Below are 23677 nucleotides of genomic sequence, written 5' to 3' on the forward strand. Positions count from 1 at the left end.
TTAACAGCTTCATGAGATGTCTAAGGATGTGTCTAAACCAGCTGGCCGACCAATCTGTTTCAGGAAGAACATTTTATTAGAGTCTTCTTTTTGTATGTTTGCATTTTACTTGCTGGTTTTTTGTCCTCCTAACTAAAATAAATTAGGACATGTCCTTTGAAATAATACCCTGATCTTTGCTAGAGTTCCTACATGCCTGAGTAGCAACAAAATTGCTGAATTACTGTACTGCTAATGATGTATGAAAACCTCCCGTGATATACCGGATCAGCTAGGTTTGTTATCTTCATCTGGTACTCGACTGATGGTTTTGGTTTTATCATCACAGGAAGGTGACAAAGCGGAAGGGAAAAAGAGAAGTGAGTGAAGTGTGTTATGAAAAATAGTGTGTTCAGATGAAGCCAACAACATTTTTAAGAAAATTGGGGGGTAGCATTGCAGTGACCAGTATAGGCCTAGTCTTGGAATTAAATAATCCGGAAAATTAAATAGGATTGAAATCCTGAGAATTTATGCCATACTAGCAGAATACAGATATTAGGAGAAAGCCACAGGGACAGGGAGAGAGCTAAGAATTAAAATATGATGTATTTTTACACCGGTTATGTCCCCAAAAGCAACTTACAGAGAAATGCAGTAGATTCAACTAGCTTTTTAAACTGCTTGTTATGGGTTTAGCCAGGTGGGCCTAAATGTAGGTTTTAAAGTTCAGCTAGGCCTGGGATTGTCAGCTGATTTAAGCTGGGCTGAGCTAGCTAACAGCTGACTTCTTCCAGACAATAATATTGTATTCCATACCATACTACATCATCTCAAAGGGTGTAAAATCCAGTGTGTGGGAGTGGCTTGGTCAGTTCTGCCATGGCCAAGGTACAAGCTGGACGCGATCCAACTTTTGTCTTGGAGCAGGTCTTGCTCCTGCTGCCTCTGCGTGCATTTTGTTTGCATTCAGGGAAGTAGAAACATTTTTGTTGTTACTGTTTCTGTTTCTTGCTATGTGTCTCTTAGAGTACTTACAGATCTAGTGTAATAGACTTTGCTTTGTATTAATTGGGGAGTGGGAAGTTATGCCTTGTTATATATATGTAACTTGTGTGTGTGTTATATTGTAGTTTCCTCTTAATTTTCTCTTTTCTGTATAAATACATGTAGTTAGTTTCAGCATAAACCTGCTGTTGGAAATTTTTTTTTCCTCTCTCCCTCTTCTCTTCCCTTAGCTGGTTGGGGGGAGGAGGAACACTTTTTCTCTGTCCTGGACAGTTGGCATTTTGCCAGCTCAACCCAGGTCACTGCTTTACTCTGAGATTAAGCTATTACAGAAGTTTAAGTTCTGACATTCATGACTAGATACAAAACCTACTGGAAAATGGCAAAATATAAGTGGTTTCTAGGAAAGTATCAAGAGTGCTCAGGTAAAAAATGGTAACAGACTATGAGGTGAATAATCTATTTGATTAGATGGAGGATGCTCATGAAAAGGGCAAAATATAAACATTTTCTGTGAGTACTGTGATCAGAGCTACATGCTGTTATCCTCTATACTGTGTATCACTTGTATCCTCAGCTTCCTAGAAATCACTTTTAAAGGCAAAAGGGCACAGAAAGATTACCACAGAGGTTTGTTTTCCACAAAGAATTGAAAGAAATAAAATGGTTCAATCTAGCAAAGTGAAGTGCTCCATGAAATACGCAATCAGGAAAAAGAAAAAGAGGCAACAGGAGATTTCAGAACAGATTAACAAACTGACCACAATTGATTTTCTCTTAGAAGTTAGAAGGGTTTTGATCTTCAGTAGAGGTGTGTTTTGGAACCACTTATTAACACATTTAGTGAATTCTAAAATTTTAGATGGAGCTTGATCAAGTAATGGATAAAGGCATGAGCACTGATGAACTTGGGAGTCGCTTTAGGATCCAAAGCGTAAAGTGGGAATAGGAAACTATATTCTAAGGGAAAAAGTGGTATGCTTACCTTATAAGAATATAACAAAATTAATACTGGAATACATTGCTGAGGCAGCAACAAGTATTTTAAATAAAAGAAATTGCTAAATTTGTGGATGAATACTAAAACTTAACCACCTTCTAAATTTACAGTCTTGTGTTTGATCAGCTACAGCTGCTGCAGTCTCACAAGTCAGGAGTTCTCCTATTGCATAGTATCATGGTGTATAACATTTTTGTGATCATGGGAGTATTAGATCATACCTGTGGTTTTGTTTAAGAAATAGACTTGCATTTTAAATTTTGAGAACTGGCATCCTTTGGATTTCGAAAGTGATTGAGGTTTTGTCATCAGATAAAGCAGATAGGGGATATATGCATATTTGAATCTTTTTTTTTTTTTTCCAAGCACATCATAGCCATCCTTTCCCACATAAAGGCCAAGTGGTGCACAGACCCACTCTTACATTGCAAGAAGATTATCTCCCTGAAACACAGCACAAGGTTTTGTCAGTACTATACTCCCTTTGACTCTCACAGCTGTAAAATAAGGTGCAAATTAGATTACCTGGGATCCTTAGAACACAATTTCCAGGCAGCTTTTCAGTGTTTGCTGAATGTTTCAGACTTCAAATACTTGCAAAACTTTATTTGTGATACCTTGACACTCTGAATAAAATCCTTCATCTGTGGATTAGTTCATCTCTTCTGTGTTAGTGTTCTCCACAAAGTGTTTGGCCTAGGCCAGAATCCATACAAAAGAAGCTGTGAAAAAAGGTGCTACCTTTGGGTTTGGATTTTTTTTTTAATGAAGAACTTTAGCATCTACTTTTTCCCCTCTGACCCCACTCCCCCCCTCCCCCCTCTTTCCCAGTTAAGGAAACTGTTCTTGAATGTTATTATTCTTTGTGGTATTTAATGAAGCAAGTGACACTTCTACCAAGTGTATTTACGTGATGCATTTGTTCCGGAAACAGTGTAAGAGCAGCATTTTGATTGCCTACATGAAATTTTCTACTTATTTATGTAAAAAAATCTTAGGTATTTTTTTCCTTGTGAACACTTGTATTATTCTAAAAATGAACAAATCAAACCTACAGCTATGTGCTCTTCTGCTGTAGGACCTAACCAGCTCAAGGTATCTCCAAATTGCATTGTGCCTAAGAACTATCATGTGTTGCTTGTTTAGAGTTTTGTATCTCTGTAAATTATGGTGATGTAGCTCTTAGTTTGTCCTGTGTTTAATTCTGACACCAGTAAAAACCCAAAGAAGCAGTATCAATTTTTTCCTATTTTGAATATATGACAAAGGAGATACTTTGTTGAATAATTATCTTCATTAAGAGATTAGTTATGGATCTTACTTTTATGCGATTTTCATTCTTGGGAAGTCCAGCCAAAGTATCACAAAGCGAAATGCATTTAAGTGTATGCTCATTTGACTACTTGGTTAGTGATAGTAATAGGGTTAAACAAATATCCTACAATTGATTCCTATGGTTATTCCCATAATTTTTTAAGCTGTCTAATGAACATGCCTTAATGTGGAAACTTATGGCTTCTGGTTTTTTCTCAATGCCATAATCTTTTAGCTAAACCTCACCTGTTTTCTGTAAACTTTATGGTTTTTGACCTGTAAACTTATTCAGAGCTAATGTGACAAATCCCTTATGAGAGTCATCATAGTGAAACATAGTAAGTTTCATGGACTTTTTCCTACATTTGGAATCCAATGAGTAGATCAATAGAGGAGAAAAAATTAAATCATTTCTTTTCAGAAACACTAATTCCAGTGTTTTCTAGAACTGGGCAATCTCTTTTGTTTTATTTCTGCCTGGTTCCCAGTTTCAGCAAAACCAAATGAAACTGGATCTGCCTCATAGTTTGTTCATCAGGAAATACATGGCCTCTAGTGGCAGGCAGTTAGTAATGTTTTATGATGAACAGTAAATTCTGCATATACATAGCAGGAACATCCTCAGAATTTCTCCCTTGTTTCTCCCTTTCTCCTTGCTATTCTTACATTGTAGACAATTCTTTTTTTTTCTCAGCAATGAATTTATATTGCTTATAACATTCATATTGCAGGTGAAAATACATATGCCCTTTGTGCTCATTCTGCTTCACTGGCTTCATCCTCAGGGATATTCTACTCGGCTCTGATTGGACAATGCCTGGAGTAATGTTTCCAGTTCTCCCCAGAACAAGAGAGAAGCAGAGTTAAACAGTCCAGTCAAGGCCCACTACAATGTTTCCTCTTATATGAGGTAAGGCTGAGAGGGTTGTGACAGTTTAGAGCAGACTCTGAAGGGAGATCTCATCAATGTCTCATCAATGTACTTGAAGAGAGGATGCAGAGAAAACAGAGCCAAACTCTTCACTGATGGCCAGTGACAGGACAAAAGGCAATGGACACAAACTGAAACACAGGAGGTGCCATCAGAACATCAGAAAATCCTTTTCTGTTGCAAGAGTGACCTACCACTGCCACAGGTTACCCAGACATGGTGGGGGATTTCCATCCTTGGACATATTAAAAAGGTGCCTGGATATGGGCTTGGCCACCTGGCTGTAGGTGGTGCTTGAACAGGGTGTTAGATCAGGTTACTTCCAGAGATGCCTGTCACATTTAACTGCTCTGTGGTTCTGTGCTCTGTTACAGAAAACAAAATTTCAGCATAAGAAAAAGCATGGGGGTTTTTTGGGTGGGGATGGAACTATTCTTTTGTACCAGAGTTCTAGTTACTATTTCCTTTTCCTCTTTACCAACAGAGGATACAGCAGCAAATGTTCATCTAGAAAGAAAGTTTATCAATCTCTCCATTTGGGCTTTTAACAAATATCCCTGACAGAAGTGTGTAGAGAAAGAAACTTGCTAGTGTGTTAGAGATACCATTGAAAAAGAAGTCCAATCAATATTAAAGCTGTACAGTCTGTATGATTAATGTTTCAAAAATCATATCATTGCAAGATTAGAGTTTTATTGCTATACTTGATGTCTCTGATCTTAAAAACTGATACATTAATTTTATCATGAATCTCAGACTTTTTCTAAGGAAAGGATGTTTTCAGTTTTGGAAAATACTTTTTTTTCTCATGGATGGATCAATAGATATGACATTCTTTGTAATTCCAGGGATCAAGATTGTGTGGGGTTTGCAGCAGTTTTGCAAATTATAGCCATTCAGTACATTAACTTCTTACAATCTGGTTAATTCTGTCTAGATGTCAGGTGTATATTCAGAAAAATATAAAAATTCTAAATTTGTTGCTTTGATTTTCAGACATGTTTTAATGTCAAATACTTCTAATCATTCTACCCTTTTCCAGGAAAATTTTAACATAAGTGTAATGTAGCTGAAATTACACAATTCTAGCCCATGTCTTCATTGATGCAGCATAAACTTGCCTGGGATTTTTCAGGGGTTTTCCCTTTTTCTAAATATATAAAATTTCTATTTGTTTGGAGACTAGTCTGACTTCATACACTGACTGTTATCCTCCTGGCCAAAAATGTTTCCATGGGTGATTCTTGGATAGGTTTATTTTTAACTATGCTTAGTCATGATAATTATATGTGTGAAATATAAAAGCTAGGCTGTATTAACACATATTATAAAACAGAGAATTTGTGCACAAAAATTGTTAAGCTCATGAACTCCCTGAAATTTTTGAACTATAAAAATCTATTAACCAATTAAGCTTTTAAAAATTGCCTTGCACAGAAAATATTTTAAAAATGAAGCTTTCCATTTGTTGGCTGCCTTTTCTATTTCTCTTAATTTCAATATTTTGTTATTTTCTAGATTAACTTTAAAAAGCAAATAAAAAAAATAAAATATGTAAATGGAAAAAACCCCAAACATTTCAACTCAAAGTCAATTGAAAATTACACTGGAGTTTAAAATAATCTTAGCAGCAAATATTCTGCTTAGCAGTCCACTGAATATCAGGTTCATCAAGTAGATTTAATTCATGGAATATATAAAAACAGATGTCAGCAAAAAAAAACCAACTAAATTCTTTGTATGTTTTTTATTTGACTGGAAAACAGTTATGATCTTCATTAACTGCTTTATTTTCAAGGAGAAAATAAAACACAATAATTAAAATTATATTTCAATTATAAGTAGAGTGTTAAAATGGGTGTTGTTCATAAGAAACCATAATAATACTTTTCCATTTCTTAATTTCTGATTGTGGGATTGTATCTACCAGTTTTTGGAAGTTTTATGGTTGAGTTTTACAGTTTAGTTTTGTACTACGTTTTTGTTTGGGCTTTAGTAATGATCAGTGTAATGGAACAGCAAGATTTCTGTTTCGGGTCACGTAACTGAAATGTCCTGGTCATCACTACAACTTTTACTGAAGGTCTGAGGAAACAGAGGTAGGCCAAACTGGTGACATTCCTTCTAATAAATCATATTCACTTTCTTGCATCATGCAGTTACTAAAGTAGGTGACGTTAGAGAAGCCTTGCTTGGGATCCAAGTTAGAGCAGCTTGCATGAATTCCCAGTTGTGTGCTAAGCTCAAACTTACAGGCAAAAAAAGCCCACAGTGTCCTAGCAGTTTAATCAAGGAGTTATTGTTAATCCAATTAATTTTTTTGTAAGTTGTGTATAGGTAAAATCACATGCAGAAATTTCATGTGTCCACCTTTCCTATGGTTTTCTATCCATACTTCACAAACCCTCTGAATCCAAGGTTGCTGCTTTCAGTTTGAGTCATGGGAGAGAGTGGAGCAAGCCATCATCATCCTGACCCTCCAGGCAGGCTAAGTCTGGTGAGTCTCGAGGCCCATCTCTTGTGTCAGCTAGACACAAAGTCTGTGGCATCCATACTTAACTGAATCACAAGGTTGATACTATCCTCTTTCCACCTATGCAACTCAGAAAACATTGTAAAGGGAAACAGGGGAAGAGAGAGCCTATGAGCCTGTCTGCTACTGCTCATCACATCTCAATAGCTAAGGATCAGCTGAGGAATGACCTAGCAGTGTTTCTGGCTTAGTCAAATTTCCCCAAAAAAAGTCTCTGAATTCTCCAGGTGGAGACATCAGCAATGGAACGACGAGTCTGTGAAACTTCAGAAGGCCTGAGGGAGCAAAAATCACATCCAGACTTCCTGGTAGTCCTGGAGGAATCAGTAGTGGTCAGCAGAACTGTGTAAGGGGTAGAAGTTTTTTGAGTGACCAGGTACCTCAACCCCTAACCTAAGGTCAGGGAGTAGCAAGGGCTCACTGGCTGTGCCAGGGACCAGGAGCCGGGAGCAAAAGGCAAGAGAAGAACCAGGAGCAAGTGCAAGAGCAGAATAAGGAGAGTAGGACAGGGGCCTCACCAGCCCCACAGCCTTGGTCCATGTCCTCCCCTGAAGCCCCAGGCCAGGCTGCAGACCATGTGAGGCTTTTCAGGGCTAGAGACACAAGATGCCTTAGGGTGTGTTACCAGAGGAAATCAGAATCTCAGGAGTAACTGTGAATGACTTAAAAGTGAGAGAATATCCCTAATGCATTTGGCATTAGAAACACAGGGTGGACTTGTGTAACCTGTCATAAGAAAAAAGATATGGAAGATAATAGAGCCATTACAAAGGTCGAGAAATAGAGCAGTGGCTGAGTCATAGAATCATAGAAGTGATTGAGTTGGAAAAGACCTCCGAGATCATCAAGTCCAACCCTTGGTCCAACTCCAGTCCCTTTACCAGATCATGGCACTCAGTGCCACGGCCAAGCTCAGGTTAAAAATCTCCAGATATGGGGAATCCCATTCCAATGCCTGAGCATTCTCTCTGGAAAGAATTTTTTTCTGCTCTCCAATTTCCCCTGGCAGAGCTTGAGCGCATGCCCCCTTATCCTATTGCTGAGTGCCTGGGAGAAGAGACCAACCCCCACCTGGCCAGAACTTCCCTTCAGGTAGTTCTAGACAGTGCTGAGGTCACCTCTGAGCCTCCTCTTCTCCAGACTAAACACCCCACAGCACTTGTGCTCCAGTCCCTTCTCCAGCCTCATTGCTCTACTCTGGCCCTGCTCCTTTATCCCTAATCCATGGTAGCACAGCTGCACCATGTCAAAGCTAACATGAGCACAGGCAGGGAAACCTGAGGGAGAGATGATGGGAGGAAAAAGGCTGGTGCACTGGAGACCCTGATTGATCTGCTTATGGAGTAACTCATGAGTATTTGTTCAAATTTGATTGAACTATATCACATTAAGTAGCACCAGCTATGCATCTCTCCCATCTGTTATTTCTTTTATCACTCTTATGTGTTTGGGGTTTTTTCTTTTGTTTCACACCCTTGCTTAGATGGAAATGACAAACAGTTGGAGCAACACATGATTTTAAACTGTGTCAATGTCCTATTATTTTACCTCATACAAGCTATTACCAATCTTATTTCAATCTTAGACAATCTTTTTTTGTTCCAAGCATCCATGCAGATTTAGAAGGTTTAAATAGTTGTTAAAATTCTTTTGGACTTCAGAAATAATTCAGAATACTGGGTTACAACCATGGAGAAAGTGTGAAATTGACTCCATTAGAGGGTATTCTCTTTGGAGGAGTGCTAGGCATCCAAGACAAACTTTGACAAGCAATTAAACAGAATAGAAAACATTCTAAATAAATGAAGGTCTACAAGTAATTCAAGACATACATGTTGCAACCCAGGTGAAAGGGACAGAAAACTGAGCTTCTAAAAATATAACAGCCAAAATTGCTTTATACAAACAAATGAGGATTTTTTTTGAAATCTGGTGCCATCTAGTTTTCGCTAAGATTACCCTATTTTTGCAACTGATGTCGGCTGTCAAGATTACAAGTTAACACATGCCCCAGCTGATATTTGAAACAAGTGTAACACCAAACATTTTTCACTATCATTTGTCTATCTCTTCACCAGCAAAGGATTTTAAATCAAATCCCGACAAGATATGCATTCCCTTAGATAATAAAGCATGTAGCTTAATGTATCAATTTTTGTAAGAACATTTAGAAACATATTAAAACCAGAGTATAAAACTATGCTACACTTTGCATTTGAAATATATATTTAAACATGTAAATTAAAAAAAAATAGTCTAAATAATACAGAAGAAAGGTTTTAAGCAGCTTTTGAGGGCAAAATTACAAATATAGATTCTCCATTCAAGTATGTCAGAAGTAACTATCTCAGTGATTGGCATTATTTTAAAAGCCTGATGTAAAATAATCAGAATGAAACCCAGACACTATCAAAGCTGAAGGTTTTCTGGATATTTACCTAACTGAGCAAGGATAATTTTTTCATTTTTCTATATGCATTTCATACTCTGTATCCACTCTAATAATCACCTTGACATCAGTGAAACACTTGTAAGTAGGAACACTACAATGTGTATTCACCATCAAGAATATATAAACTGTCAATAACTGCAATATTCTTCCATAAATGTAGGTGAAACTGTTTAGGAAATACTTTTTAGAGAATGCAAAGGATCACTATCCATTGACATTGTCAAAATACCCACGTGGCCCTGGTAATGAATTATGTGAGTGAATTATAAGGAATAAATTCATTATGTGGAAACAGAAAAGTTGGTAATTTTCCAGAATTTTAAGTTTAAACCAAGTAAAACATTTGAAAGTATAATATAAAAATAATATAGAAGTATAAACTATGGCAAAATATAAATTAACATACAAATATTAAAATTAATATAAAATTATTTACTTTAGAACAGCCTCATCATCTAAGTTTTTTTTTTTATAACATGAAACAAAAAATGGTGCTGGATAGTTTTTGAAACTTATTATGGCATTTATTTATCAGGGGCAGCATTACAGTACCCAGTGTTACAAATGAAACCCTTTACAATTCAGTTCATAAATACAGTCTGCCTAGTTTATAAGTTGTGGGGCAATATGTAAATTGTAATCTTGCATCACATTTAGTTGTTTTAGCCATAAACATCAAGGTAGATCCACAGCACTAAACCCAGCAATGTAGTGAATGTTTAAAATGCTCGTGGGACAGTAAGAACTACATACAGTAGTAGTTGTGAAAAATAAACGTTACCCAGTGGGTCAGTTCATGGGTTTTTAACTAATATCTAGTCTGAATGAGATTTGGAGAATGTGATCAGCTCTACATCGTCCTGTATGACAATGTTACTCCACAGAGACTCAGGCTCTCTTTCAGGACTGGATTAAGCATGTCGAAAGCCTGGCTTTGACCTTCAGAAATAATCTGATCAGTCATATCTATAAAGCACAGACTCTCAGAAACAGATTAAGCATTACCAAATTCTGGCCTTGACCTTCAAAAATAATCTATTCACTTGAGTCTGTGAGGGTCATGTTTGCTGTGTCTTTGTGGAGAGGAAAGAAGCAGATGAGACTATATATATATATATATATACACACACTTACACTATTCTTAATTTTCTCAGTTCTTCCTTTATTCTGAAGACAGGTCCAGACACCTATATCCAGTAAATACTTTAATATTTTCTCTAAATATATCTTACTTGTATTACTCACATAACACATTCTGTGTAATATTTCAAACTCTCATTAATTCACTTTTACTTAATTTCTTAAATAAAATCTATATTGCCAGTTTTATTTGAAACTTACATATCTGTAAATTTGGACTCTATGTTGTAATTATTAAATTCAATTCAAATGTTGTAGCAATAAATTCTTATCTTCAATTAATTGAATCCATATCTATCAATCATTTCACAATTCTGATATTTATAAAGTGTTTGCAAATGTAAGAAAGCAATCTGCTATTTTTCCATAACTTCATTTTTGTTCAAATAGTAAAATTAAAGCTAGATTCATGTTAATATGAATAGTAAAACATTTTAAGATATATAACTTAGTAGCATGTCTCAAGCTGCCAATTTTCTATTGTTCTAAAATAAATAAGATTTGGAGAATTTTCTAAGTCCCTTTCAAGTAATAAAACTATTGTATGTCTGACTATTTGAGATAGATGTGTTGATAAAAATAATGTGACTCGTATAACATAAGAGAACTAAATAATCAGGCTGATTCTGTGAAACAGTGTTGACTGTAAAAGGTCTCAGGTTTACTAAGTGGAACTTCACTTGGGTTGATACTTGAATGTCCAGGGAGAAGGCTGCAAATTGGACTGCTGAGAGAAACAAAAGAAAACAACATTTTACTAGGATTTATTGTCATTTCCATATTCTGTGTGACAGGATGATTCCAGATTTTGAAGGAACTTATTTCACTACTGTTTTGTTTAGCTTTGTTATTTACAAATGTTTTCACATTGGTACCTAACTTGCTGCTACTTCTTTGGTCTTCATCTGCTTGCAAGATAATACTTGATTAGCCAGTTTAAGTTGATTCAGACCTTGACATGTTTCCTAATAATGTCCTTAGGAAAATGTTTACTTATTTCATAAAACACCTTAGAATCTGTTTCTCTTTTCCCAATTTTGTTTATTTGAGAGTATTTGTTTTCCAAAACAAAACTGAAAGTGCATTTTTGCCTTACAAAAAGGTGAAAGGAGTTCAGTGCATAAGAAATATTTCAGATATCTATTATTTGAATTTAAATCCTAGCTTTTAAAGGCCTAAGAACACCTAATGGCTAAAGGTGAATTATGCATTCCATTACAGCAATGGTTATTAGCCCATGATTTCATCATAAATTGAAAGCACAGGCATCAGGTCTAGTCTGTGCTGTGAGTCAGTGGGGCTTAGATCAATATCTGTGTTTCAGCCAGGTGCAAAACAACTGCCCTGTTAAACTTGCAGTGGTGTGTTAAGAACTTATCTGTGCCCCAGAAATCTAACTGTTACGATGAACAGGAGAAACCAGCCCTGTTAGTGCATGCCTCTAGAGAAGGCAATCTCACCACAACTTCAAAAAATTTGAAAAAAACCAAGAAGGGATAGCAATCAGGGCAATGGGTCTATCACGTGCCAGTGACGGAGCAGTTGAGGAGGTTCAGTTCTAATGAAAGAAACTTGGGCTTGTTTTGGTGTCACATCATTGGGGGAGGACAGAGTTTGTCTGTCTGCATATCAGTATTGGAATTTATGTTAAAAAAATCAAAAAAATTGCCATTAAAAATTGCTGTTAATGGTATTAGAATATATTCATGACAAAAAGTGTTACATTAAAAAAAGAGGATGTAGCAAGCAATGGTTGTGAGCAAATTTATGTATCTGTAGTCATCTGTCTGAAGAGGGAGCTGCATATTGTTTTCTCATGGAATCACAGAATCATAGACTGTCTGAGATTAGAAGGGACCTTAAAGATCAATTATTTCCTGCCCCTCTGCCATGAAGAGGGACACCTTCCACTAGACCAAGTTGCTCAGAGCCCCATCCAGCCTGGCCTTGAACACTTCCAGGGGTGGGACATCCACAATTTCCCTGGGCAACCTGCTCCAGTGTCTCACCACCATCACAATAAAGAATTTTTTGTTAATATCTAATCTAAACCTACTCTCTTTCGGTTTTATTTATTATTTAAACTAATGACCAGCCCAATTTTTTGCCCAGGGTGGGGCCATTACCATAAATAAATTATTGCACTGTCTGTTTGAGCACTGCATGAATATTTCAAAAGCTGTGTTTGTGCTTGCTAACAGGTATGGGATGGCAGAGACCAGTTCTTTAGCTGTCATTCTCTTAGACAAGACTCAGACAAGCAGAGTGCAGTGATACATCAGCCAGGGACAGCTGGGGAGGGAGGCTGGTGGTCCGGTTCCTCATGATTCTTCCCTTCTAACTTCTCCTGCTACCCATTTCCTCCTCCAGAGTTTGGCAGAATCTTTATCTCTTGAAAATACGATAAACCAACAAGGCTTCTTCTGCAATTTTTGTTTCCAAGAAAGCAGCAGGGATGGCAACTAGTTCAGGAGCACCAAATCCTCCCATCAGCAGCAGGTGTGCCAGCATGTCCCACACCTTCCTAGTGGCCTGATTCTTCAAGGCTTTTTGTTGCTCCACCTGTTCCCTGGCTTTGTACTCTTCAAATTTTTGCTCCAGAAAGGCTTCAAGCTGGATCTGGTTAACACTTAATAGCACTTACAGAAATATTGATTGCATTGCTTCTTTTGGATTTTCTTTTATGTGTGTACAAGGAATAAAGTCAGTAAAATATTGTAGAAAATATACATTATATTGTTACCTGAATAAAAACTAGTCATTGCACATTTCTCTGAAATATTAAATACTGGATTTTAAAAATTATATTCATGTCTGTGTCTTTGGATTTCCAAATTATGAATAGCGCTTCATTTAACTTAATTTCTTTACAACAATCTTGGGTCAGCTAAATTTTTTAGCTACAAGGAAGTAATTTTCTCCTATTTCAACATTCTGGGTCTGTTCTCAGAAATCTCTTTGGGTTTCACTTGGCTTGAAATTAGAGGTGAGACTGAGTAGTTTTGTGCCAGCTTAGTCAGTGCAGTTTCACAAGAGTTCCTCCAGCAGCCTCCAGAAGTGGAGAATGTAAACATGAAAAAATCAATACCAGTGCTTGAAACATTTCTTTAGAAGTTATTTGTTATGTTTGTGCCCAGTTAAAGCAATTAGATGAAGATTTAAAGGCAGTGAACTATAGAAAAACCAGGGTAAATGGAATATTTCAATGTCATTGTCTTTATTAATATCACTGGACACCGGCCAATGACATTGTCAAGGCAGACAACAAGTTGATTGAAATTCAAGACAGAAGAAACTTAGTGTAGGTGTAAAATTTACATATTTAATGTATTAGTTTAGAATGAACTGTTGTTGCTGGACTGGTTGCTACATCATTCATTAGCGAGTTTAAGATACTTGTACTCTGAGTTCAAAAAACATGGTCAGACTTTGTATTACCCAGAATTCATCATTAGCAAAGGCTCTAAAGAAGCACACATGGAAGTCTGAGTTTGGCTAAGTTTGTGAAATAATTTCTTCTTCATATCCTAAAGCAGATCAATTAGAGCTCATGTGCTGGTTTCCCAGTGTGCTTTAAGTATTATGTTTGCTTAATAGAATTGGAAGATTACCTGCAGAAATACCATCTTTGGGGAAGGTTCATATTCAATTTGAAACTTCCCAGAACAAGGACTACAATGAGACCAGCAACAGTTTCCTCGTCAGTCCCCAGGCAATGCATTTATTAAAACATGTGCCTTTCTGCCACTGCGTGCATATGAAGCTTGTAGAAAGTTTTGTTTAGAAGTTCAATATAAACTATACAGCAAAATAACTATTTTACATTATTATTGGCATTGCTTCATCTGACATTGTGACAGTCCCAGGGGGCTGAGATGGGGTCCTGGGTTGGGGGTGGGTGAGTGCCTGGGGGGGCAGGGACAACCCTCAGGCACTGCTGTAAAGGGTGGTAATACATAGCTCTTTATAACATTTTACAGCACTTGGGACTACTTAGGGATTTTTGAAGTAAAAGTTCAGGCACTCTATTCTTTACCGATGTGTGGAAGCATAAAGTCCTCCAATGCACCTAACTGGAGTTAAATTCTGGTTTAGATGTGGGCTTCTCTGTTTCCAGACCTGGTAATTGCAGAAGAACTAGAGCATTTAAACATCTAAACATCTGATTTCATATGGCCTAGCAGCAAGGGAAACCTTACTATTTTATGTTGGTATTTGCCTGGATGGAAATTTTGGGAGTATAATGGAGGTTCCATTCACAAACAGAGTTTCTATTGTCAATCTTTTCTGTAGCAAATGAGGAAAAGTATGAAAATGGAGAACATAAATACTAGAAGTTTTTAAATTTTCCCAAATTTCACAATCTGAAGTCTTCCACATAGTGGTTACATTTTCTTACAAATTTTTAGCAAAATATTAATGTTTTGTTAAGCAATAATTCATTTAGGAAGCTTTATTGCTGTCATAAATTGTTCACTGTTGCTGGCAGGATTAGAACAGAAGACATTTTATTTACTGGAAGACAAGTTACTTTTTGGATAAAAGGAAACTGTAAAAAATTTATTGCTAAATTGCTTGCACTTTAAACAGGATTTCAGTTCAGACCTAGGAGACTGAATCGCTGCACTTGTTTTTGTCTCTCCAACACACCCTCCTGTGTGTCTGCAGTGTGTGGACAGAAACAAATTCCCCATCTTTTCTCTGAAACATTCTCTGCTCCCTTTCCAAATTACACTGTCATTCTCACATTCATCCAAAACTGCAAGGAAAGGGTCATTAATTAATCTTCTGTCCTTATGTTAATTTGTCTATTGACTCTATTCTTAAGGAACTGGTGTTAAGAAGGTCATTTTCTGGCCTGTCAGACTGTCATCTTTATCTGAATAGTTTGACATTTTTCTCTCCCCCACCAAATGGAAACATATTCCTTTTTTATTTTTTAATAATTTATATTTTAAGTAGATAAATTGGATATATGACTTCTATCTCAAAAAAAAGTAAGTCATTAGTAAACTTTGTAATTAGTATGGGAGATTCTAAAACAATTCTTATGGATTTTTCTCAGTCCTTACATGACTAAGTGGCAGCATTTGGTAACACAAGTAGAACAAAATGCTGGGATAGTCTGCTTAAAGAGATACAGAGAGTTCTGCTTGCATTCCATACCTCTGGATTTGAGATCTCAGAAGTTAGCAAATATCATAATTTAAATATTGGCTGGCTAATATAAAATGTACCAAGGCAAATACATTGTAAATATTAGGTTTATATTTACAAGATTGTTTCTGATTCTCAGAAAACAATGAAAATTGAATTTCTAGGAATACTAGTTGTTGGATGAATAAAGGAATGTCTTTTGTTAGCATGACTTTCATACTATATACAGCCATATTAATTCTGCTCTTCCTTCTATATGAATTAACTTTGCAAATAGAAGCAGAAAAAGAGGAGTGTCCCACAGACACCACCAGAATGTAAAAAACTAGGATAATTTTAAGAAAAATACTGAGGTGACCATTTCAAAATATACACTTTTACAGTATTGCTGTAAAGGAAGCTACTCTAATCTTGATGACTCACAAAGAAATAAATATTTAATTTTTACAGTTTAATAAGAATTTTTCAAACTTTAATATAAAATTAGAGCATTGAATCATCAAGCACAAAATAATGGACATGTTACTGTAGAAGCTGCTGCTGTGAGAATCTGTTGTAGGAAATCAATTCTTAGAGGGAGTAATTCAATAACTGCAAGCACTAGGAATCATTCATTCCTTCAGAAGGTGATTCCTTTATAAAGGGACAGACATTTATACTGGGAATAAATTCTGAGCAGTACAATGCAAATATAATACTGACAAAGTCTGTGTACATTGCAGTTTGACCTTGAACAAAGTTAAGAAACTGGACTTCTGCCTTGTAAAGGTCAATAGATGGCAGGTGGTATCGCAAGCAGAAAACCTACCTTTTTCTGACACACCTTTCAGATCTGCCTATCTACTTTGTAATCTTCCCCTTTATTCATGTGATAAAAACATGATGAAGGCAGGCTTGGGATCTCTTGTCTCACATTTGCTCTAGTTGACCAGTTTCTTGCCAAGGTGCCTTGTTTTGTGTAAGGAAATAAAGTCTCATATCACACTAATTTATGTCTATCTATCAGCTATTTAGTACTCATCATGAGATTACAGTCCCTTAGCTAACCCTGGGAGAATATGCTCCTTTTCTGAGAACACTGATGAGGAGCATTAGTGGGCAGTTACACCCTCAGGATTTCGCTCCATCTTGTCATTCTTATTTAATAGACACATTATTTGTTAGATGCCTATTAAGGATACTTGGATAGATATTTTTATACTCTTGGGTGGTAACATTGATCTCTCCATCTTTGTATATCAGCTAATCCTCCCCAGCACTCTCTAGCAAAGACTAGTGCTTGGAGACGTCAGTGCAGATGGGTAGTGGTAAGGTAGATGAATCAGCAGCAGAAACTACATTCTCTCTACTGAGGAAGAATACCCACAAGTTGTTTTTCTTGTTTGTATATGGGTCTTGTCACACAGAAACAACATTTGCAGGTAGCTGCAGCAGACAGAAATATATGGTAAAATTGGATTCTTTTCCCTTTACTTTAGGGGAAAAAAAGAAAAAAAGATTGCTGAAGCAGTCAGAGTCATCTTTATCTAAGGTATAAATTAAATACCCATATGTTACATGGAACATTTTGAAATTTGCTTCTTTTATGATTATTCACATCAGGGGTTTTGTTGTTGAAATAGGGCTCATAGCCACCAGGGTTTTGTCTGTTTCTGAACAGTGCTTTCACACTGACAAGGATTTCTCCTTTTTCCACTCTTAACTCCCCTGGCTCAGTGAGTAGACTGGGAGTGGGCAAAAAAACTGAGAGGGGACACATCTAGTATAGCTGACACCAACTGGCCAGGAGGATTTTCAATACCCTATTAACACCATGCTCAGCAATGAAAGCTGCAGTTAGAAGACGGAAAGGGGTGGATTTGGTTTCCAAGATGTTCATCACTCAAAGAGTAGCTGAGCATCAGTCTGCTTTTGAGAGGTGGTGACTTATTGCCATTCCAACATTCCTTTTTCATCTTTTTTTTCCTTCACCATCAAATCATCTTTATCTTGATCCATGAGGTTTCTTGCTTTTGTTCTATCTATTCCCTCACCTGTCCCATCAAACAAGAGAAGGAGTGAGCGAGAAGCTTTGTGAGTACCTGCCTTCTGATGAGGTTAAACCACCACAGCAAAAAAAATTCAGAAGGTTTTGTGAATTAAAAGAAACATGTCACATCACATTTCTGGAACTGATTTTAACCATTAGTTTTTCCTCTCTGCTTCAGCTGGAAGGGAAATTACTTAAACCTAGATTTTTTCAGGTTTTACTACAGGAAAAAAAAAAAAGAAAAAGCCCTAATAGAAATTTGTTTTTTATGCCAAAATTTATTTGAAGAGAACTCAGAAAAAATAAGTATTTGTTACAACAAAAAATTATTTAATCGCAACTCCAATTTCTGTTAGAAGACTTTTGGTAGAAAAACTTATCTAGTTCTCAATTCATCACTAACTTTATTGAGAATTATTTTTCTCTTCAGAATTGCTTATTTTTCCTTTTCATACTATTAGTGTGGAGTCTATTGTTGTGCTTCAAAGTGTACAAAAGAAAACATGACGTAAAATGATAATGTAAATAGCAAAAGTTTTCATTTAGTTGAATGTTTCCATTTTGTACTGAAATGATCAATGATCATACTCCATGTCACAATTTCATGTGGCTTATTATTTATTTTATGCTATAGACTATAGTATATAAGAGTTCATCATACTTACACCATTTTAGCAATTGGTAATAATAACATTCTTCAGAATCTACCAAGAAAGTTTCTGTCAGCTAGTCCTACCTTCCAGTTGCCTGATCTTGTCACAGGAGGACTGTGGGGACTGAGACATCAAAAGGGATCAGTGCTGAACATCACCTGCTGTCTCTGTTGAGTACAGACTATGTTTGAAAAGTTCAACTGACAAGAAGGAATCTGGTAGCAAAAAGGGAGGGAATGATTTTTTTACACTCAATACTAACACAGATTATCACTTCCAAGAGACTAAAGGGATTTGCTCTTCCACATAACATCTCATTGTCTGCAGATGCAGAACAAATGCAATCCTCTCTTCTGCTAAGGGATACCTTTTGTCTTACAGGGGAAAATGTTATTGTTCTGGCATCAACCAAAATTCATTGTTTCCTAAAGTATTGTCAGCAGGCCACCATGTTATTCCAGAATTTTTATTTTGTTTTATGTTTGGTTTAATATAATGCCTTTAGCTCTGTGTAAATTAATCCTTCATTTTTAAGTACACTACACTTAGTAGATTTCAGTTATTATTTGACAACCTCTAAGAAGTTCTCAGGGTGTCCTGTTTTCATTTATAGAGGATATTTGCTACTTTGAATCTTACTTTTCCTCTATACAACCTCCACTAAATAACAGCATCTTTAAATCAAGCCTGACACATCTGTTGCCCTTAGTAAAATTTAAAGGCGTATCCCACACATATAGAAGAATTTTATCAGAGGTTGTCCAGTTTTGCAACCCTGAACCTTTGCATAGCAAATATGAGGAAATAAATGCAAACATACTTGTAGTACATGACAAGCTTCCTGCACTATCTACCCTTTTAACAGTGCAATATCCCAGTTTTAATTCATAGGGAACAAATTCAGAGAGTCTCAGTGTCATTAGAGTGAAACCTGGCCGTGCAAAGAAGACTCCATTTGTGGAAGCCAAAGAGATCTTAGAGAGTCTCTGCTTGATCCTGCTAATGAGATGGGTTACTGATAAGTCAAACTAACTGTCAGAAAGGAAGTTTTGTAAACTTGCGTATGGAGACTCCTCTAAATTGACGGTAGCTTTTCCAGCACTTGAAAAACTGGGGGAAAATTGGTCGTTGTCAAAGACAATTTAGTATTTCAGGTTTCCTCTAACTTCCTGAAAATACTCTGTGCTCTCTTTGATTTACAGAAATATATAATCATTCTAATTACATGTAATGGAACTAGAATCTACACCTTCAAATATACAGGACAACTGTGTGAGAATGAGCAATAATCTTATACACTGGAGAACTGATTGGGGGGGGGGGGGGGGGGGGCAGGGGGGAAAGGACAAAATAACAAAGCCAGCTACAAAACCTGTAGGTCCAAATTTACTTGCCTGTGTGTAGGCTGAAATTGGCAGCTGCACAAATGAAGAATGTGAGCCAACTGCTTGTGTAAATGTTTTCTAGAACACCATGTGAGTTCATGGTGGTTTGCAAAGCTGACCCTGTGAGTTGTGCCATATAGTTGGGGGGGGGGGGGGGGCGGGGAGAAGCAATACAGATTCAACAGAAACAAGAAGATTTGAGGACATTAAATGGTCTTTTCCCTCCATACTGCATTAGTGAGATATTTGGGAATTGATGGGGTATATTGGCACCATGCTTCAGAGGACATGTAGATCAGTAATGATGACAGCTGCAGAAATGTTCAAAGGCCTAGTAAGTGTGATCTCCAGGGGGAGTTTGAACAGGTGAAGGAAAAGTCAAGAGGAATAAAACTTGTAAAGGCTTTACCTGAAGGAAAGGGAAAAATTGTACTGTGTGTCCAGGATAATGGACACTTGCTGCAGGGAACATTTTGGGGTAAACAATGGAATAAGTGGGTCAACAAGGAAGCCTGTAAGGAATGAGAACAGATTTCCTGATGTTGCTGTGGTGTTTTCAACATGAAGGTCCTTAGGATTAAGTTAAACAAACCTTAGTTAGACATGTTGAAGGTATAATTAAAGAGACTTAAAGCACAGAGTAAATCAGGTGACATCTGATTTCAGCCTTTATAGTTCCGTGAAATGATTAACTTTTAATGAAAAATGTTATTTGAAACTTAAAATTAAAGGGTTTTGCTAAGAAACTTTCAGAATAAATAATCTTCACATTTTCATAATCATCCCCGGGTTTTTTTATGTAACTACCTGCTAGATTCTCATTTCATCATTATTTTGAGCCCTTTCAGGCATAGGATTTTTCTTTCCAACATGGACAAAGGAAGACAAAACTATTCAGTACAGCTGCATCTTTGATTTTGAATTTGAAAAAAACAGCTGACAAATATATTCTGTCTTTCCTTCCCCTTGGAGACTGCAGTGCCACTAGACAGGTACTTCAGCCATTAAGTTTTCTTCATTCAGTTTCCATTTGCACAATTTAGATATTGGCACGAAGAGCCAAATTTGGAGTAAAAATTTCACATTCTAGGAACAAAATGAACACTGGGTGTTTAGACCCTTTTCAGCAGTCCAGATCTCTGTCAGCATTTGCTTTAAAATTCTTGGAAGTAAGATGGGATAGTGAGTGTGTTTTCAAGTGTGGGGATCTGATTAGAAAATTGCTTATTGACATCCTCAAGCATATAGTCAGCTACTTAGAAAGCATTTACAAGGCACAATTCTTTGAAGACCAACACCTGAAATATTCTTCGAATTAGCTGTTTTGTGTTTCATGTGATTTCATACCACAGATTTGCACTGTGCCTATTTTCTTCACAGAGAATAAAAACCAAGAGGAGCAGTCATTTTCATGAAGATGGAGGGGTTCACAGAATTACAGAAAGAAGAGGTCCTGTACCTTATGGAGCCTTGTGAAAGAAACAGAGTGTTCTAATCTTGAAAGGGGAGAAAACTCTGACCAGAGTAAATATGAAAGTTGCCCCACTTGCCCCTGCCATGTACCCTTTACTGAACTAAGGCTTCCACTGCTTTTCTTTGGGAAGGTGCTGGTGTTACCAAAATGTTGATAGGACTCAAAGGGACTATATATTATATCACAACATTCCTGCAAGACTTTGTGAATTAAAGAGCATAGTGCAGAACTTGTCTTTCTACTCCTACTCTGAAAATAGCAGGGCACAGTTTTAAAGGGATGTCCTGGAAACAGCCAGGGAATGATTTGATACTAAAACTGGAATAAAAGAGTACAAGTAAGATTAAAAAGATGGAAATGCATAACCAAAGTGTGTCACAAGCCTGCCTACAGAACGGTCAAGCTTTCTCTATTCCTCATGCAACTACTCCATAGGTAATCCCCCATATGATATTCTCCCAAAAATTTAATAGGGAAAAAGATAGTCTAGCCCAGGATAAGGGTCTTTATGGCATTTCTGAGTCTCAGGACTCCCAGACATTCCTTGAAGGAAATACAATATTGAAATACCTATTCTTTTGCTTGTTACCCTATTGCAAGGATGTCACTAAAATGATGGACAATTAAAAGCATTAGAGTGGGATTTTGACAATGTGATGACACAGTGGGACTTTAATTCCACTTTGAGATGTCTGTGAATCACAGGTGGAAGGTAAATTTCACCACATAATACATCAGTTCCTGGTGGCAATTAGGTAGCATTGCAAACCATGTTGTGGATGTGATGGGAAAACTGACATGAAATTTTCTAAGGAAAAAAACCTCTCAACTTCGTTCTGATAAGAAGATGGAAATCAAAGGTCACTGGGAATTCCACTTAAAGAGAAATACTTCTACTGAATATTTAATGCGTGTCTCTGCGAAGTTTTGTGCTAACACAGCGATGCCAACATCAAACAGAGCCTTTTCTTAATTTTTCTTTCATCTTAAATGTTTCAAGGAATAAAGCTGTAGGGTAAAACTAGCCTCATAAAATTAACTGTTTGCTCTGTATTTCCTGTTTTACTTGATCATAGTAGGTATTACAGATTGTTCATTTTTCAGAAGATGTCTTAAATTATTCTTTTAAAGTAACGTTTTCCAACTGCAGAGCTGAGCTAGACTGTGAACTGTAACAAAATGTCATTCACATAGTCATAGAGAAAAAGCAAGAGAAGAAAAAGGTGCATAAAAATTTTTGTGCACAATTATACCAGATGTGTGCAAAGACTGGGTTGATTTTGTATTTCCTTTTTATACCACAAGATGGCATCAATTAGTTTTTAATGGCTGGAGACTCTCAGCTAAAGAATTATTTTTGTAGTCCACAGGTTTGGGAGAGCATTAAAAGGGGGAAGTTTTATGTATTTTTCTAATTAAATGCAAAAACTCTCACAATAAACTCTATATTTAACAAAGGATTGTAAAGAAAATGATTAGGTAAACTAAATACTTGGAGAGCTCCATATGTAAACTGTTTCCAAAAATGTGAGCAAAGAACACTGATATTAAAATCTATCAGATTTAAGCTGCTTTAGTTATCAGCACTACCTTAAGAGACAAGTTACTGGATGTCGTTCAATATTCAAAGGAACATTCAGCAGAACGCATTGTCATAACATACCATCCTGGTACACAGAAAGGTCATCACAATTTTCACAGAGACTTCACCTGAGAGTTTGAATTTGATTCCAGATTTTTTAAATCTGCATAACCATTTGGACTCTGAATTTTATATTTAAAAAAAATGAAAGGAAAAAGTGTTCCTGTGATTTATTTTCACTAGAACTTTTATAGTTACATAAGTAGGGATGCTCTGCTTCTCTTTTCCTCACCTGTGTGGGACAGTGATTCTGGCCTCTTTGTCATGTCAACTACATTAATGGAAACTAAGAATATCTTGTACAATACCCAGTACTTTTTCGTGATATAGAAATGAAAGGAGACTTGGATATTTGCCAAATATTTGAGAGCTCTTCATTGACTTACATCTTCTTAGGCAAAGGCAGGAATTACCAAGAATTGCCTTAAGCCCCTTGTAGATGCTTCCATTGTTTGTGGGTACAATTTTTATGAATATTTATATTATCACCATCATCATCATTGTTGTTGTTATTGCTATTATTATTTATACCTTTGCTTAATCTCAGATAAAACCTTTGACAGTCCTGGTTGCTGCAGGCTGGCTCCAGTTTGAGAAGCCTGTTCTGAAATCCAGCACCACTCCTTGCATTGGATATTACAGACTAAGCACAGGAGAGACTTCAAATAACAGATCTGTCTGCTGCACAGGATCTCAGCAGAAACTCTCAAAATCGGTATCTGAGATAAAAGGATAAAATAGTTCATGCTGCACAAAGAGAATATTTGTGGCTGATTCTTCATATATCTACTGAGGAACAAAAGGCTCAGCACGAGAAGGAGGAGAAAATAATAAAACCCAGCAGACAGAAGATTCAGGAGGTTTCTGATGCCTGTGACTAACACAACTGTCATTTGCCATTGAACTAATGCAGATATCTTCTATATTTAGGCAACCTTACACACTATGACAACACAGAATTACATTTATTTACTGAGTGT

This window comes from Pithys albifrons, chromosome Z (assembly GCF_047495875.1).
Source record: "Pithys albifrons albifrons isolate INPA30051 chromosome Z, PitAlb_v1, whole genome shotgun sequence".
In the NCBI taxonomy this organism is placed as follows: domain Eukaryota; kingdom Metazoa; phylum Chordata; class Aves; order Passeriformes; family Thamnophilidae; genus Pithys; species Pithys albifrons.